This window comes from Mustela putorius, unplaced genomic scaffold (genome assembly GCF_011764305.1).
Source record: "Mustela putorius furo isolate JIRA1106 unplaced genomic scaffold, ASM1176430v1.1 tig00000250_pilon_pilon_pilon, whole genome shotgun sequence".
In the NCBI taxonomy this organism is placed as follows: Eukaryota; Metazoa; Chordata; class Mammalia; order Carnivora; family Mustelidae; genus Mustela; species Mustela putorius.
This window is the reverse complement of record NW_025421328.1, coordinates 201,620-217,289: the sequence shown is the minus strand read 5'-3', so window position 1 is coordinate 217,289 and position 15,670 is coordinate 201,620. Positions and strand designations below refer to the sequence as shown.

The following is a 15,670-nucleotide window of genomic DNA, read 5'->3' as shown; positions in this document are numbered from 1 at the left end:
TACCAGCAAGGCCCTAGCCCCAAGGACATAGGGTCCTGACATCATGCCCCACAGGTACCTCTGCACAGAGAAGCATCTTCCCAGGGGCCGCTCAATCTGTCATCCTCTGCGTCAACCTTGAAGAGGAAGTACAGGAGGTGAAAAAGGGCATCCTCAGGCCAGTGGCCATGGGTCTGGAGGTTCTGCACCCACCGGGGCAAGGAAGAGGGATCCAGAGATGCCAGGCAAGAAGCAAGCCTCACAGAAAGCTGGAAAATGGGAGCTGGTCGCCCCGCACTCAGCAGAGGCATATTGGTGACCCGCCCCCCCGTCAGCTATCCTAACAACCCTCCCCCTCATTGGCGCCTGTGCCCACATGCTGATTGGACAGTTTCCCATCTCCCTAGGCCTTTGGAAACCATCAATAGATAGCTCTTTGGACCCCACCCACACAACCCGGGTCACCCAATCTCTCTCCTTCCCCATTCCCACCTGGTAGGGCCTGGGTCACACCACCATCATCCTTCTCTGCTGATGCTGTTTCTGAGTTTGGCCTCTCTGACTTCCACAAGCTTTAGAAGGCTGTAAAGAGTACAAACCCAGTTTTCTCCCATTGGAGTTGCTTTAGTGCCCTTTTCAAAATACAGTTGGGCTTATTTGTGGAGACTATTCCTGGGTTCTTTGTTCTGCCCTGTTCTTTTTTTTTTTTTTAATTTTTTTTGAAGATTTTATTTATTTACCCGACAGACAGAGATTACAAATAGGCAGAGAGGCAGGCAGAGAGAGACAAGGAAGCTGGCTCCCTGCTGATGGGAGAGCCCAATGTGGGGCTCCATTCCAGGACTCTGAGATCATGACCTGAGCCAAAGGCAGGGGCTTTAACCCACTGAGCCACCCAGGTGCCCCTGTTCTGCTCGGTCCCATGTATCTGTCCTGCAAATAGCACACAGCCTTCCTTATTTTAACTACTCACTTATGAAACTCTGTAGACTGTGTTCACACATTAGTATTATTTCCAAAATAGTTTTTGAAACTACTCTAATTCCTTTGTCCTTCCACATACATTTTGGAATATTTTTGTCTATTTCAACACAAACAAACAAAGCTGACAGGACTTTGATAGGAACTGCATTAACTCTATCAGTCTGGGGAGAATTGACATCTTTACAATGCTTAGTCTTCCAAATCACGAGCATGGTGCATTTCTCCATTTATTTATATCTTTGACTTCCTGTATCAGTGCTAAATAGCTTTCAGCATGGGATGCCTGGACAGGCACTGTTAGATTTATCCCGAAGTAGTTTCTTTGTACGAGTAATTGTGAATGTGTGTTTGATTGTGGAGCCCACATATTCATTGCTAGCATAGAGGAATACAAGTTACTTTACATAAGGTAAGAATTACTTTGTCATACCCTCTTATGGCATAAGTCCTGAAATTAAGATTCTGTAATAAGGGCTATCTTGACACCTGAAGATCAAGGAGGGACTCAAATGGCATCATGCACGTTCTCCTCTCCCTATCACAGGGGAGGTCTCTTAACCAAACACCCTTTTCATCACAGGGACCAGACATAGAGCCTACTGGATTTTGGGGAGTAGTGTTCAGTTCTCTAGAAGTCCACTGAATTTTTCAAGGAAGCAACTCATACCCTCCCATGGGAACCAGGACTTGCCTGCCCTCTTGTTTCAACCAAGTCTGTCCTTCCAAGGCGCTGCTCCTTCTCTCTGTTCCCAAGTGCAATCTCTGTGCAGTCCTGCACCGTGTTTGGTATCCTCTCCCCTGAAGTGTGAGTATATGTGACTAGTAAACTGTTGTTAATCACATGTAGCAGGTGTCAGGGGATCCCCAAACATCTGGAGCAGGTCTCCTCAGGCCTCATCAGGGACCTGAGGAGAAGGTGATTCAAACAAGTGGCATCACAAACAGGGTGTCCCCACATTAAATGAAGACATGGGGTCAGCTTGGCCTACTGCTTTGCTAAGTCACTGCCTTCAGGGGTGACAATGACGATCTGGGAGGGAACTGGCAATCACTGGCAAGTTGTGTTGGCTCATGTTCTATTCTCTCAAATGGAGGTCGCCATCCATTTCCAAAATAATACCCCATCCTTGCCAAAAAGGTGAGAATGAATGAAAATTGGCTGTATCTGGGGAAGAGGTGTCACCTATGTGGCCTGCATTGGTCTCCAACAGTTTACTAGTCACAACCCTGAGGTTGGCAACTGCAGGGCAAGCTGACCTGTGTGCTTGAAGTTCCAGGGACTGGGTGATGGCCCAGTGCTTGGGGCTGATGTACAGGTCTATGGGGGACAATGCACCTCAAGCACAGTCCTGGGGCTGACCCTCTGTGTTGTGGGTGCAAAGGAGGGAGACCGCGGCCCCAGGGAAATGTAAGAATGGCTCCCTAGCAGCCTCCCGAGTCACTGTGTTTCAGGCATTGGGAGTGGCCTTGCCCGACTCCGAGCTGCCACTCCTCTCCCTGTTACCATGTGTCTTCCTGAGCCCTCAAGGTTTTCAGGTAGACATCCATGGCAGCCCAGGGCCCACCAGCTGATTAAAAACAGAAAAGTGGAGGGGGGGGCATTTGGTGTTCCACTTCTCTCCCAGTGCCAAACACCTCACCAGCACACTTGCCTTTCTCGTAGTGTTGTTGCTCCCCAGCTCATCAAAAGACTAATCTTGTGATTCGGGGGCTTGAGGCTCTGACTCTGGCCATGGAAAGAATGATTTTCCTGGCTGTGGACTCGAACAATGGGAGATGGACTGGCATTCCCACAAGAAGAGGATGGCCATCTGTGGGCTGACCAAACCAGCTCCCTTTCCCCATAAACATGCAGAGCATGTGCTCCATGTGATTAGATGGGTACAGAAACAAAATCTCATGGCTTTGTGTGGTTAGAAATGAAAATCTATCCTGAGGAAATCTGTAGAGAGGGAAAAGGGGGGAAGGGAAACAGTCTATACTGAGAGAAGGTAGGGCTGTAGCAGAAGATGGTTTTACTTCATCAACGACTAGACTGTGGGTCTTGTGCCTTTCCACTGACCACCCCATTGCCTAATCTGTTTGGCACAGGATCCTGATCCTCAGGATTATGGGGGAAACATACGGGGGACCCCTGTGGCACAGTGAGGGGATCAATTCCCACTTGACTTACACCAGGAGACTTGAAACCATACAACCATTGCCACAACGGAAGCTCCAAGGCTGATGATGCTGATTTGAGACACTCTGGGAAAAAAAACCCGAGAAAGAGGAGCAGGGTAATGAGACACTCCCCCACCCCACAGGGGTTTCTTCTTCCAGGAAGAAACAGACCCAAGCATAGGAGGAGTGGAAGAGAGAAATCTGAATACAGGAGGCAGAACCCACCCCCCACCTGCCCCGACTAATTCAACATAGGTTCAAAATTTGACCCAACTGTAAATCCAAAATTTACAGGGGCACCTGGGTGGCTCACATGGTTAGTCAATGACTTTAGCTTGGGTTTTGATTCCAGGATCCTGGGATAGAGCCACATATCAAGCTCCCTGCTGGGCAAGGAGTCAGTCTGCTTCTCCCTCTACCTCTCCCTGCTACTCCCCCTGAGGCCTGCTCTATCACACATACTTGCGCTCTCTCTCTCTCTCTCCAATAAATAAATAAAATCTTTGATAAAAAAGAAATCCAAAATTTACTAAAATAATTTAATTGGCAAAAATAAAAGGAGGCCGACTGGCTTTTGTGCCACTACATCATAGGTTCTGAATGAACTCTAATGTTGCTAGGAGGCACTGGTTGCCTAACCTTAATGGAATTATTATGAGGGCTCAAATCCTGTTTATAGCAAATATAATAACCATATTTTCTATCATCTGTATTTAATGCTTTGACATCTCAGGCCTTGCTGACTTTGGAGGGACTGTCCTTGGCAGGCTTACTGAATTCCTAGAGATGGTCAGCAGCTTGCCTGCCAGCAAACCTTTCACAGGTAAAGCAACCAAATCAGAGGCTTTAACCCCAACCACCTCTTGTAAGAAACTCTTACACTCTGGGCCACTATGCCCTGCCCTGATCACCCCAGGGGTAAGGACAGACTACTCCAGACACCACTGTGTCCCAGAACCCACTGAGATGACACAAACTAGGCAGTCTTAAACGTGCTTACCCAGACTCCCCTGCCCCTTCCCACGGAATCCATGATAAAGGGTCTGCCCCCTATTGTCCCTTCACTTCCTCTTTCTCCTGACCAAGCCTGGTGCTTCCCGGGGCGGCCCTCCATGCCTCCCAGCACCTCCTTTCATGGGATCTGTGAGTCCAAAAACACTTCTTCCGTTGTGAGAGTTACTTGTATATCTGCCTGTCTTACCATACCTGATTAAAATAAACCCCAGTCCCCTTAAAACATCTGAGACACCTGGGGGGCTCGGTGGGTTAAGCTTTTGGCGAAGGTCATGATCTCAGAGTCATAGGATTGGGTCCCATGTCCAGCTACATCGGGGTGGAGTCCACATGGGATTTTCTCTGCCTCTGCCCTTCCCTTCCCGCCATCACCCCCTACCCCCGCTCATTTGCTATCTCTCTCTCTCTCTTGCTCTCTCTTTAAAATAAAGAAATAAAGTCATTTAAAAAACCATGAGGGATGGGGCACGTGGGTGGCTCAGTGGGTTAAAGCCTCTGCCTTCAACTCCGGTCATGGTCTCAGGGTCCTGGGATCGGGCCCACATTGGGCTCTCTGCTCAGTGGGGAGCCTGCTTCCCCCACACCCCCGCCTGCCTCTCTGCCTAATTGTGATCTCTCTCTGTGAAAATAAATAAATAAAATTTAAAAAAAATTTTTTTAAAAATGAGGGAGCCCAACCAATTTAAAGATGGTGAATACTTCGCTATGATAGATTTGGCCAAGATGTTCTGATCAGTGCCTATTTCAACATCCTCACAGGCATGTTTGCCTCAACCTTGAAGGACACATGATATACCTTGTTATACAAAGAGCATCCAAACCGCTCTGCTATCATAGGCAACCTTTGTGGGTAGGAACTTACTACACCCATCTTTCTCCAGGAACATAGGTGTGACATCACATTTAAAACATCCTACTGTGGGACGCCTGGGTGGCTCAGTTGGTTGAGCGGATGCCTTTGGCTCAGGTCATGATCCCAGCATCCTGGGATCGAGTCCCACGTTGGGCTCCTTGCTTGGTGTGGAGCCTGCATCTCCCTCTGCCTCTGCCTGCCACTCTGTCTGCCTGTGCTTGGTCTCGCTTCTCTCTCTATGACAAGTAAATAAATAAAATCTTTTAAAAAAAAAAAAGACATCCTACTGTGAGGAAATTTATTTGACAAACTTGTTAAGGACCTACAAATGCGGGGGTTCCTGGGTGGCTCTGTCAGTTAAGTGTCTGCCTTCAGCTCAGGTCCTGATCTCAGGGTCCTGCAACAAGCCCTGCATCAGGCTCCCTGATCAACGGGAAGCGTGCTTCTCCCTCTCCCTCTGCCCCTGCCAGCCCCTTCTATTCTTCTCTCTCTCTCGTGCTCTATCAACTAACAAATTAAATCTTTAAAAAAGAAAAAAAAGGACATAGAAGTCCAACATCTTTCAGTACTTTTTGGGTTCTGAGGCAACATATTCCTTGTTTATAAATTTTACAGAAGCCCATTTAGGCTGTTACTTGTCATTGTGCTCACAATGAAGTCAGGAGGGTCTCCCCTCAACAAAAGGCAAGTAAAAATGACCTGTTGAGGGTGATGGGGTGGCTCAGTTGGTGAAGCATCTGCCTTACTTTCAGGTCCTGAACTCAGGATCCTGACATCAAGCCTGGCAGGGGGCTTCCCTGCTTGGTGGGGAGCCTGCTTCTCCCTCTCCCTTCCACACCCTCTTCCAGTCAGAGCTCTCTCTTAACTACATAAATAAAATCTTTTTTTAAAAAAATCACCTGTTATTGCCCAGGAGAAAAGGCTTCAGAAGCCTCCTCTCTCCTTCCTGGAGTCCCTGGACCACCCATGCTATCTGTCAATTGTCCATGGGATCCCAATGCAAGATACAGCCCTCCTTGGACCTGGGTTATAGACCATGAAAGCAGCAGTTGCAGGCCATGCACTGGGCTCTCCTGGAAACAGAGTCTCTCACAGGCTCTGAGCCTTCCTATCCAGCTGTCTATTATTCTCTGGGTCATGGCACCCCCACCAGCTTAATAGAGTCACCAAGGCCTACTTGCTACAGGCTGAAGCCAAAGTCTGCTTATCCTACCTGCAGGTGGAGGTGGAGGCTTCTGTCCACAGTGCATTGCCAGATTCCATGGTGCTGGAGGACTTCAGCTCTTCCTTCTACCCCTTGGCCACCCAGGGATTTCCTTGGGATCAACTGCGTGAACATCTATGGAAGATATTACATTTTCGTTTTGATGACCACGTCTCCCACCTGCTCACAGTACAGCTTCACGTCCTGGAGAAGCACTTTACTATGCACTAAGGGTCTCAGATGAAATGGATGTCCAAATACCAGAGTCCACTGTGATGGAAAGCCCGAGTTTGATTAAGATTCAGATGGCCTCAAATGGCCTCACTCCATGTTCTCTTCTCACTCTGCTCCCACAAATCAGATCCTCTGGCCAACAAGGCCTCCTAAGCACAGGTACCAGGCACAGTTTCTCCCCAAGTAGTAAGTTCCAGTTCCCTGACAGCCTGTGGAATGATCCAGCAAACCAGTCATTCCCTCCTGCAGGAAGTAGGGCTCACCTTCACTCTCCTCTTACTACATAGTCTGCACCCACAGCCCTTGTCCATTCTGTTCCCAGGTGCAACGTCCCCTATGGCCCTGCATGATGTGTGTGTCCTCCTTCCCTGGGCCATGAGGATAGGTCGGTAACAAATTACGGTGGATCTCAGCTATGTTGCATGTGGACATTGCATAGCTTTAGGGCTGGAATCCCTCCCTTTGCCAACGGGTGAAGAAGAGGATGAAATCTTTCTCACTTGTACCTCTGTCAAGGCACAAAGAGGAGGCTCATGGACTTGAAGTTGTTTGGATAATAATCTATTTGGGGCTTGCAAGAATTCACCTGGAGCTAAAGGGCAGCCTTTATGTGAACGATGAAGAGGAAGGAAGGCCGCAAAGGCAAGGGCTTGGATGCTCTCTTAAAGGTCAAACCCCAGGCAGTGGGGAAACTCTCCAGTAATTACAGAAGGGAAGTAACGTCACATGTTCATCTCAGTTCATCCTGACAGCAGAGTTCAGAATGGATTCAAGGGAGGTTAAGAGTGGAACCAGCAAGATCGTTAGGGAGTCTACTGCACCAGTCTGAGACAGCAGTGGTTGAATCAGAGCACTGACAACAGGAAAGCAGGGAAGGAATGACCATATTTGGCAGGCTGAAGAGAGAGCAGAATGGAAAATGGAATGAGGTCCTTAAAGAAATCTGAATGGATCATTTCCAAGGTGCAATGGAACAATTCGCCTCGAAGGGCAAAGGAAGATTTGAAGGGGCTTTTGAAGAAATGAACAAGGGAGTTGACCATGGATATTCCAGGTAAAAACCGCTTAAATGCTAATCAAGGGGAGCTATTTGCATAATGTAGGGTAGAACCATAAGCAGCTGGATTTTCTTTTAAAGAATAAGATGGGATTCATTCCCATTTCAAATGGTCTCCAAGGCAGAGTGATTTGGAGGGAAAAAAATAAAACAAGTCAGAGAATACAATACTCCTAACTAGAAAAATATACATAAGGCCCAAGAGGACTCAGGTTACCCATAGAGTGCTTTTGCAGACAACAGAAAAGGAAATGATTTTGAAAAAATAGAAACTAAAAAATAAGCTAACAGAAATGAGACTTACCTGGGAAAAGCAAACTTGCCTTTTTGTTTTTAACCTTATATTCATCTTGTACTTTCGTGCCATTCACTTTGTTTCCCATATAAGGAGTGTGTACTCGTGATTTGATAAATTTGGAAGACTAAAACGAGTTGATGTGTTCCCTAGATCAGATATACGAAGACACCTGACCCTTGTGAAAACCTTAAAGCATTGCAGACATTATTGGAAGAATCCTTTGACCACAGCCCCCAAGCCCAGCAGTGTCGGCTGTCCTAACAAAGTCACCACTGTTCTGGTATCTGGGTGGCTCAGTCTGTTAACTGTCTGCCTTTGGCTCTGGTCATGATCCCGGGGTCCAAGGATCAGGTCACAGGTTCCCCTGCTCAGTGGAGAACCTACTTCTCTCTCTCCCTCTGCTTCTCCCCTTGCTTGTGTGCTCCCAATTTCTGTCAAGAAAGAAAGAAAGAAAGAAAGAAAGAAAGAAAATCTTAAAAAAAGAAAAAGAAGTCACCACTGTTTTCATTTTGGCAAATACTTCTGCAGTTATTAAATGACCCCTTTTTTGGTTAACTCATAAAATACTATGCTTATTAAGCTGAAAGCAGAACTGCAAATAGTTTACATTTTGAAAAAGGGCATTTGGGGTTAAGGTAGACACAGAGTGACTTGGGATCTTCAAAGCATTGTCTCGTCTCTGGCTTGACAATCATCTATTTCTTTGAGAGGTCTTTGGCTGCCATTCCAACCTTCTTGGCAGGTGACAGTATATAGGGCATGTATCTGGGTAAAGAATCAGAGATAACATTTAGAAGAAGGTGCTCCAACCCATCCATTTCCGGTCCAGGTGCGTTAATAAGAGACACAGCTGTGGTTCGGGGTTTGACATCTTTTTTTCCAGGTGTGGATCCCAGGGTAGCATTCAGTCGTGGTGGGCCTTGTTTCCTAGACAGTTGTCCTGTTCCTCCTGAATCTGGGGGTTTCATGTCATGAGCAGAGGTGTTTGGCGATGGAGAAGCTGAATGAGATTCCCCTTCTAGAGACTGGACAAAAAGTCCTGAAAAAGAATTGGCCACAGCTTGGTGATTTGGCTTCCCAGGTGCATTGGGGGCGCTTCTGGATCCAGGCTCCCCAGTCACCCCACTGGGCACACCCGCAGGCTCTTGACCACGCAGCTGCCGCAGCTGGTCTTCTTGGATCCCCAGTGTGCTTGCCATCAACCTCAATGCTTCTTGCCGTTCCGCATCAGCTGCCTGGAAAGATCCCACGAAGAGTCTCCTTAGGAGGGTTTTGTCCACCATTCCTTCAGCCTTACTTACTAAGGTCAAGAGTTTCTTCTGTGTGTCGTCCAGTATTTCCTGCTGGACATCATTCTGTTTCTTGAACTCTTGGAGTTGGTCCTCCTTCACCTCCAAGTCAACATTTGTTTGATGCCATTGTCCCTGTAACGACTTCAGTTTTCCTTCTAGGGTGTCTGCCTTTTCCATCCATTCAGTGAGTTCCAGCTTGAGGTTCACTAGCCTTCTATCATAGTGCCTTCCCTCTTCCTGGGAGGCAGCAAGCCGGAGCGCAGCTTCCTCTTTCTGCTGGGTGACCATGTGCAATTGCTCCCGCAGCAACTCCACCGCAGACTGGCTCTATGGTTGCCCTTTTCCATGGCAGCGGAAGACAAAACGAGTTTTCCCTGCAGGACCGTCACTTCCTCTCTTATCTGAGCCACTTGGTCTTCTGAAGCCAAACTTTCCAGGCAACGAGAATCTTGGGCTTCTGCAGCGAGGTGCCATCCTCTCTCCAGCTCCTGGGTTAGGCGCAATTCTCTCTCATGTAACTGGTGACCCTCCTTCTGGTGGGCACAGGTTTCCATTTCTTTCTGTTTCTGTGCCAACACGACATCATCTCTCTCCTGTTGATCCAAAACTGCCTTTTCCTGCTTTGACTGAATGACCTCCATATGCCAGTTCAATTCCCCGTTCTCTACGTGTTCTTTCTCTCCCAGCACTTGCTCCAGAGAAAGTGCCTTCTCTTTCATCACAGCAGGCTGGGATTCCTCCTCCCTCTGCATCTTTGACAGAAGCCGATTTGTCTCTTGCAAGGCCTGTTTTTCCATGTCCTTTTCTCTACATGTTTCCACCATCTTTCCATTTTCCTCTTTCAGCAGACACACATCCATTTCAAAATCTGCTATCCTCTCCTTCAGGCTGGTGACTGCCTGCCTCTGCAGCTCATTCTCACTCAGTTGGCCCCTGAGCTTCTCCTGTAAAGAAAGCAGTTCCTCACTTTTGCTGGGATTCGGAGGTCCTGAGCCTGAGGGAAATCTTGTAGAACAGCCTGTTTCTCCTTCTGCTGCTCCATGTGGGAATCGGAATCGCTGTGTTCCTGTGGCTTGCCTTCTCCTTCCCCCGTAGCAGCCCCTGAAGCAATCCGTCTCTGCTGATCTTCCTGGAGGGTTTGAATCTTTTTATCTTTTCCTTGCACTGATTTTCTGAGCTCTTCTACCTCCTCTTGGAGCACCTGAGAAGACTCACTCACTTGGTCAGATTTAACGGCCTTCAGAGAGTCGGCTGCCTCTTCAGTGTCGCTGGAGGGAGGGAGGAAAATCGCGTCAAGGTTCCCTAAAAGGAGGTCCTTGGCATTGCATAGCTCCCCGATGCGGAGCTGAAGTTGTGCCAGTTCCTTCTCTAGCTCTTGTAAGTGTATTTCATGTCCTTGGTAAGTGTGGATCTGGTCAAGAGATGTTGTCTGCAGCTTCAGAACCTCGCTGTTGGTGCAAGCCCATGCCTGGAGTTGTCGCAGATCTCTCTGAAGCTGGGGTGACTCACGCTTCATATTTTGGACCATGGTCAGCACCTGCTCTTTCCACTCCTCCATGATTGTCACCCGCTGTCTTAATGTGTCCCGTTCCTGTAGAAGCTGCTGGAACTGATCAATAGAAACTCCTCCAACCGCATGACCAGTGCAGGGTGTCTGCAGGATTGTCATTAAAGTCTGGCATTTTTGACTTAACGCATCCACTTCCAGGTCTTTTTCTCGAATAATGTGTGACAAATACCGAATCATTTCTCTAAACACCTCTATGTAACTGCTTTCTATTCTAGTGGACAGTTTTTGATTTTCCTCTTGCATCTTCTGGAGTTCTGCTTCTTTGGCAGCAAGTCGATTGGTCATTCTGTGATAGTTCCTTTTCAGATTGCTATTCTCCCTCGTCTTCTCATTTAGGACCACCAAGACCTGTTCGCTTTTCAAAGTACACTCTTGCAATTGGCGCTGAAGTTGTTCCACGTGCCCATTCTGGCAGTGAGAAGCCACAGAGATTTTCCTAGAAAGATCCTGAATTTCCAAATCCTTTTGCTGGATAATTTGAGTGAGTTTCCCAGTCTTCTCTTTGGAGAGCCGATCCATCCGTTGATAGTCTCTAAGTTGTTGGCAGTGCCGGTCAGTGAGGTCTGCTAGCTTCTGCCGGTGGGTGTTTTGCAACCCCGCCACCTCCAGCTGATGTTTGTCCAGCTCCCGCTTCCGCCGCTGCTCTAGGTCCCTGATGTGGCTCTTCAGTTTCCACAGTATTTCTGTGTTGATGGTATTTGGTCCCTGGGTGGAACACTGGCACAACTTCTTCCAATGAGTTACTTCAGCCTCCAATGTTTCAATCTCATGGAGGAGTCTACTGATCTGTGTCTGGGTTGAGATGACATCAGCCAAATCCCTGGCATCCCCAGGGAAAGTCCCTTTCCCCAGCACATGTCTCTTAATATCGATGTCCCTGGTCAAAGAGGTTTGGCTGCTGTCCACGGCCCCTAGGGAATGGCCTAGGCCAGAGCCCAGCCTACCAGCCCAGGAGAACATCTGACGGTCATACAACTGTCCTGGTCCGCGGTACAAAAGCGTCCAGCCCAGTCGGACTACCCCGCCAAGTGTCCCAGAACCCCAAGCTGCGCAAGGCTAAGAATCAAAAGCCTACAGAGGTTTCCAGGCAACACCTGCATGCCCCTCCGCCGCCCCCTTCTGTGAGCTCAGGTGTACCTAAGCATACAGACCTTACCAGGCAACGCCTGCAATTCCCTCCCCCACCCCCCTCTCCAGAGCTCCCTTGTGCCTAAGCATACAGACCTTTCCAGGCAATGCCTGCATGCCCCTTCCCTACCCCCCACCCCCCCACGCCACCTCCTGCCGCTCACTTCCACACGCCTCTGCTGGTCAGGTAGCTCCGAACAGCCAAGGCCCTCTGGCCACTGGTCCGGGTCCCTGTCCCCACAGCTCATCCCCACAACTTCCCACCCAGGCCTGGGCCCCTTGTCCTCCTTGGTGCCGTTCCAGGGTGTGCCCCTAGTGCATGATCGTGCCTGACTGCACCCAGGTCCCTAGCCCCAGAAAATGCACATGGCCCTCTACTTCCCCTAAGTGGGATCACAATACACAAAGTCCTGTGGTATGGTCTTTCCACCCAATAGTACATTTTTCATTCTGGTGTAAATTACAGGGTCATATACATACATCCAGCTAGGAGAGAGGATCCTCAGAGCACTTCCGGAGGTCTATATCTGCACAGAGGGTGGCCCTCATGGAGACTTTGTGTATTTCCAGCCTCCAGTGGCTCCACAGTACTCTGTCTCTCCTTGCCCCATCAGTTCTTCAGGGACAGCTTGGTCATTATTTGCTCTGGTGGTTCACTGGCCACTGCCCACGCTGCGCCTCTATCACCTCCCACAGCTGTGCACCTAGACCAGGCAGGCGTTGGGCAGAATGGTGGATACGCCTGGTCCGCGGGTCCTCCGCCTGCACAGAGTGGCAGGTGTGCAGCAGCAGAGTCCTGATTCCAACACCCTTGCCAGTCCTAACTGATGCTAGTCTAGGGGATAGGGTTAAGAACTGCACTGGCAGCTGCCCCGCGGGAGACCCGCTGCCCACCCCATTGCCACGATGAAGAAGCAATTCTGCTGCGTGAAGCAGCTGGCCAACCAGACCCTGGCCTGTAAATACGCCCATTCGGGCTGGGATTGTGCCAGGTGAGGTCAGGAGCCAGAATGGGAGGGCTGGCGGCTCTCCTGGTGGCGGGCTCCCATCCCCTGCCACCACCACGCACCAGGCAAAAGGGGACCTGGTCTGGGTCTGCGCCAAGCCACAGACTGGAGGCCAGCTTGGGCCGGTGCCAGACTCTGGGAAGAGCTACTTGGTGGATTGGCCTTTCCAAGATGACCCCTGCAGGGGGTGTCCACCACCCTCTGTCCTGGCCATGCCCAGCATCGCCCTGGGGGAACTGCACCTGAGCCTTCCCCTGCCCCCCACACCAGGGTTTGCCCTGTGCGAAAACTCTGGGCACTGATATGCCTGAGGCCCCATGGACGCTGTGCTCTGGGGGAGGAGTTCTCTGCCTTTTGGGGGCACCCTACCTATGCAGATCCTCAGCCTCCAAGTGCCTAATTGCAAGAAAGAATTAATTGGAGGTCCGGGCCCATAGGATCTGCCTCTGGAGTTCCTGCTATCCATGGAGGGACTGTAGAGGTGCTGCTGCCTCCAAACCCAGGCCTCTGGGAGGATAGAACTGTGGAAACGCTTTGGGCCGACTTTTAGGTTTATTTTTCTTTTTATTTTTTTAAAGAGCTTTTAAAAAATCCTTTCTCCCTCTGGGTTTGGATGCAGATCCTCTCAAGGTTTCTTTGGTTTCTGCTTTAATGCCTGACGGGAAACAATATCCACTATGAAATGACAGCAGACACCAGGGTTTGTAGACCAACTGGCTGTTGGAATAGGAATCACTCAGTGGTGGTTTTGAGAGCTCCTGGAGGTGATGGTCATATGCCCAGTTATCTGGGGCACAGCTTTCAAGGTCTTTAGGGCTGCTGGCTGTACTGGACCTACTGACTGCTTATTCTGGATGAGATACCCAAGTGTGAGTCTTCCACAGCTATTGCTTTTTTGTTTTTTCCCCCAACGATTGGGTCAAATGGGGAGTGAGGTTTGGCCAAAGCACATGTTACAGTTCTTCTGGTGTGCGTGTACCAAAATGCTTTTCCTTCCCCTCTCATTTTCTAAACTTGCAATTGAGGGTTTGCGGGTCCCTCCCCCATAACTTTTCGCTTAGTGGCTTTGTTTTGTGTTTAATTTGGTTGCTACTCCACTCCATGATCTTCATGTGCACTGATCCTGTTCCAGAGTTGATGCCTGTCCCCTAAAGCCTAGCAGTGCCTCCTTTGCCGTCATTTGTAGGAAAAGATAGAAATAATGCCAAATGGCAGGTAGACAGGGGAGCAGTCATAGAGGTTTGGAATGTAGGAGATGTTTGGTGGGGTGAGGTCCAGAGCCGATGTCGAGAAAGAGTTCTTGAGACCTCTTTGGTGCAAAATTGTGGTTTTATTAAAGCACGGGGACAGGATCCGTGCACAGAAAGAGTGGCATCAGTGTTGTGGGGGGAACTGATACACCCTTGAAAGGTGGGGGAGGTAAGGAGAGGGAAGGGTTTCAAAAGAACTTTCCTATGCTAAGGAAGACCTACAAGATACTGGAGACCTTGCCATTGTCAAGTGGCAAGTGTCAAGAGTTTTACCCTCTAGCAGGGAATGAACATGAAGATGATTGGAACAGGCATTCTTTTGTTTCAAGGGGACTTGAGTTTTTTAAAAAACCCTTTGGACTGATCCAAAACACCTCCACTAAATCTCTTCTACCCTGTGCTATTTGCAGTCCTTATTACTGCCAGATAACCTTATCCTTGGAAGGGGTACCTAAGACTCAGTGTACCTGGACCAGAAATGAAAATGTCAGATGTATTCCTGATCAACCCAACTATATGACACGAAGGAGAAAACAAACCTCGGGACCAATTAGAAAGGACGTGGGGCTGAGAGGAGGCATTTCTCCAGTGGCATCTGTTCCTACTGCATATGATCTGCCCCTACATTCTGATCCAGCTCCTTCCACCACACAATGGCCACTGAGGTACAGGCACCACTGACTGCTGGACCACAAAGACCTCCCTGAGCAAGCACAAGGCTCTGTACAGAGAAACACGGAAGCAACCTGGACTTGTGGGACCTGCAGTCAATTTGGTCCTGGTTCTGCCACTAACCGGACCCGTCTCATTTCCTGTGAGAGAAGATAAAACTGTTCTTGATCGTTAACCGAGCAGGTGAGGGATGAAATCAGGGAGCAGCTATGAAAGGCCTTTGTACATATCACTATCACCAGCCTTGCACATCTCTAAACTGTACTGAAGACACTGTCACGCTGACAATAAAATCTTTGTGATTGTGAATACAGCAGACACGGGGGTCTAGCGCTCACAGTCCCACTGGCGGGGTCTTCCACTCATGCAGAGGACACGTCGATAAGGGTTTTTATCAGGAGCTCTGTTGATAACAGCAAAGGATGAGAAGCCAGGCACCCATTCTTCACCGGGGACCAGGTGACATCAAGTACGTGGCTGACGGTGGCAGCTGGTGCAAGTAGCTGGGGATAGGCGTGGGAGAGAGGCAGTCACCTATTAATATATTTTTAACATTTTGAACCAGGCGGCCACCTTCACAAATGAAACAACTCGGGAAAGAAGAGGGCGAATGTTCACTTACCTTTAATCTCCAGAAGGTGGTCTCCATCCCAGTCCCAAGATTTAGAATTTGACAATGACATTCTGTCTTCTGCAGAAATGCCCTTATCAGCTGACTGACGCCATAGACTCAAGCAAAATATCCTGAGACAGAGACACAGAGACAAGTTATCTCTCAGTGAGATCAGAAAGCATCCCTGCAGAGCCCGCCCTAGGAGAAGAGCCAATGAGGATTCGGCTGCTCTTCTTTGGGGTCAGTGATTTTCCTGTGCACTCATGGGAGAAATCAAGACTTTCGCATTCTCTTCTTTTTAACTTAAACCTGCTGGAACCAAAGTAACTACAATCTATTTAATGATTTAATG

At 48.9% G+C, this 15,670-nt stretch overlaps 1 long non-coding RNA gene across 2 annotated transcripts; it reads right to left on the bottom strand.

The window, feature by feature from the left end:
• Nucleotides 1-508: 508 nt before the first annotated feature.
• Nucleotides 509-15,451, bottom strand: LOC123391592. 2 transcript variants are annotated; one of them, XR_006606284.1, is made up of 3 exons: nt 15,328-15,451; nt 6,207-6,332; nt 509-561 (listed from the first exon to the last, which is right to left on the bottom strand). It is a non-coding gene; the product is annotated as an uncharacterized LOC123391592 (long non-coding RNA). The 2 variants fall into 2 exon arrangements; XR_006606283.1 differs by lacking the exon at nt 509-561 and adding an exon at nt 3,061-3,210.
• Between the last annotated feature and the right edge of the window lie 219 nt (nt 15,452-15,670).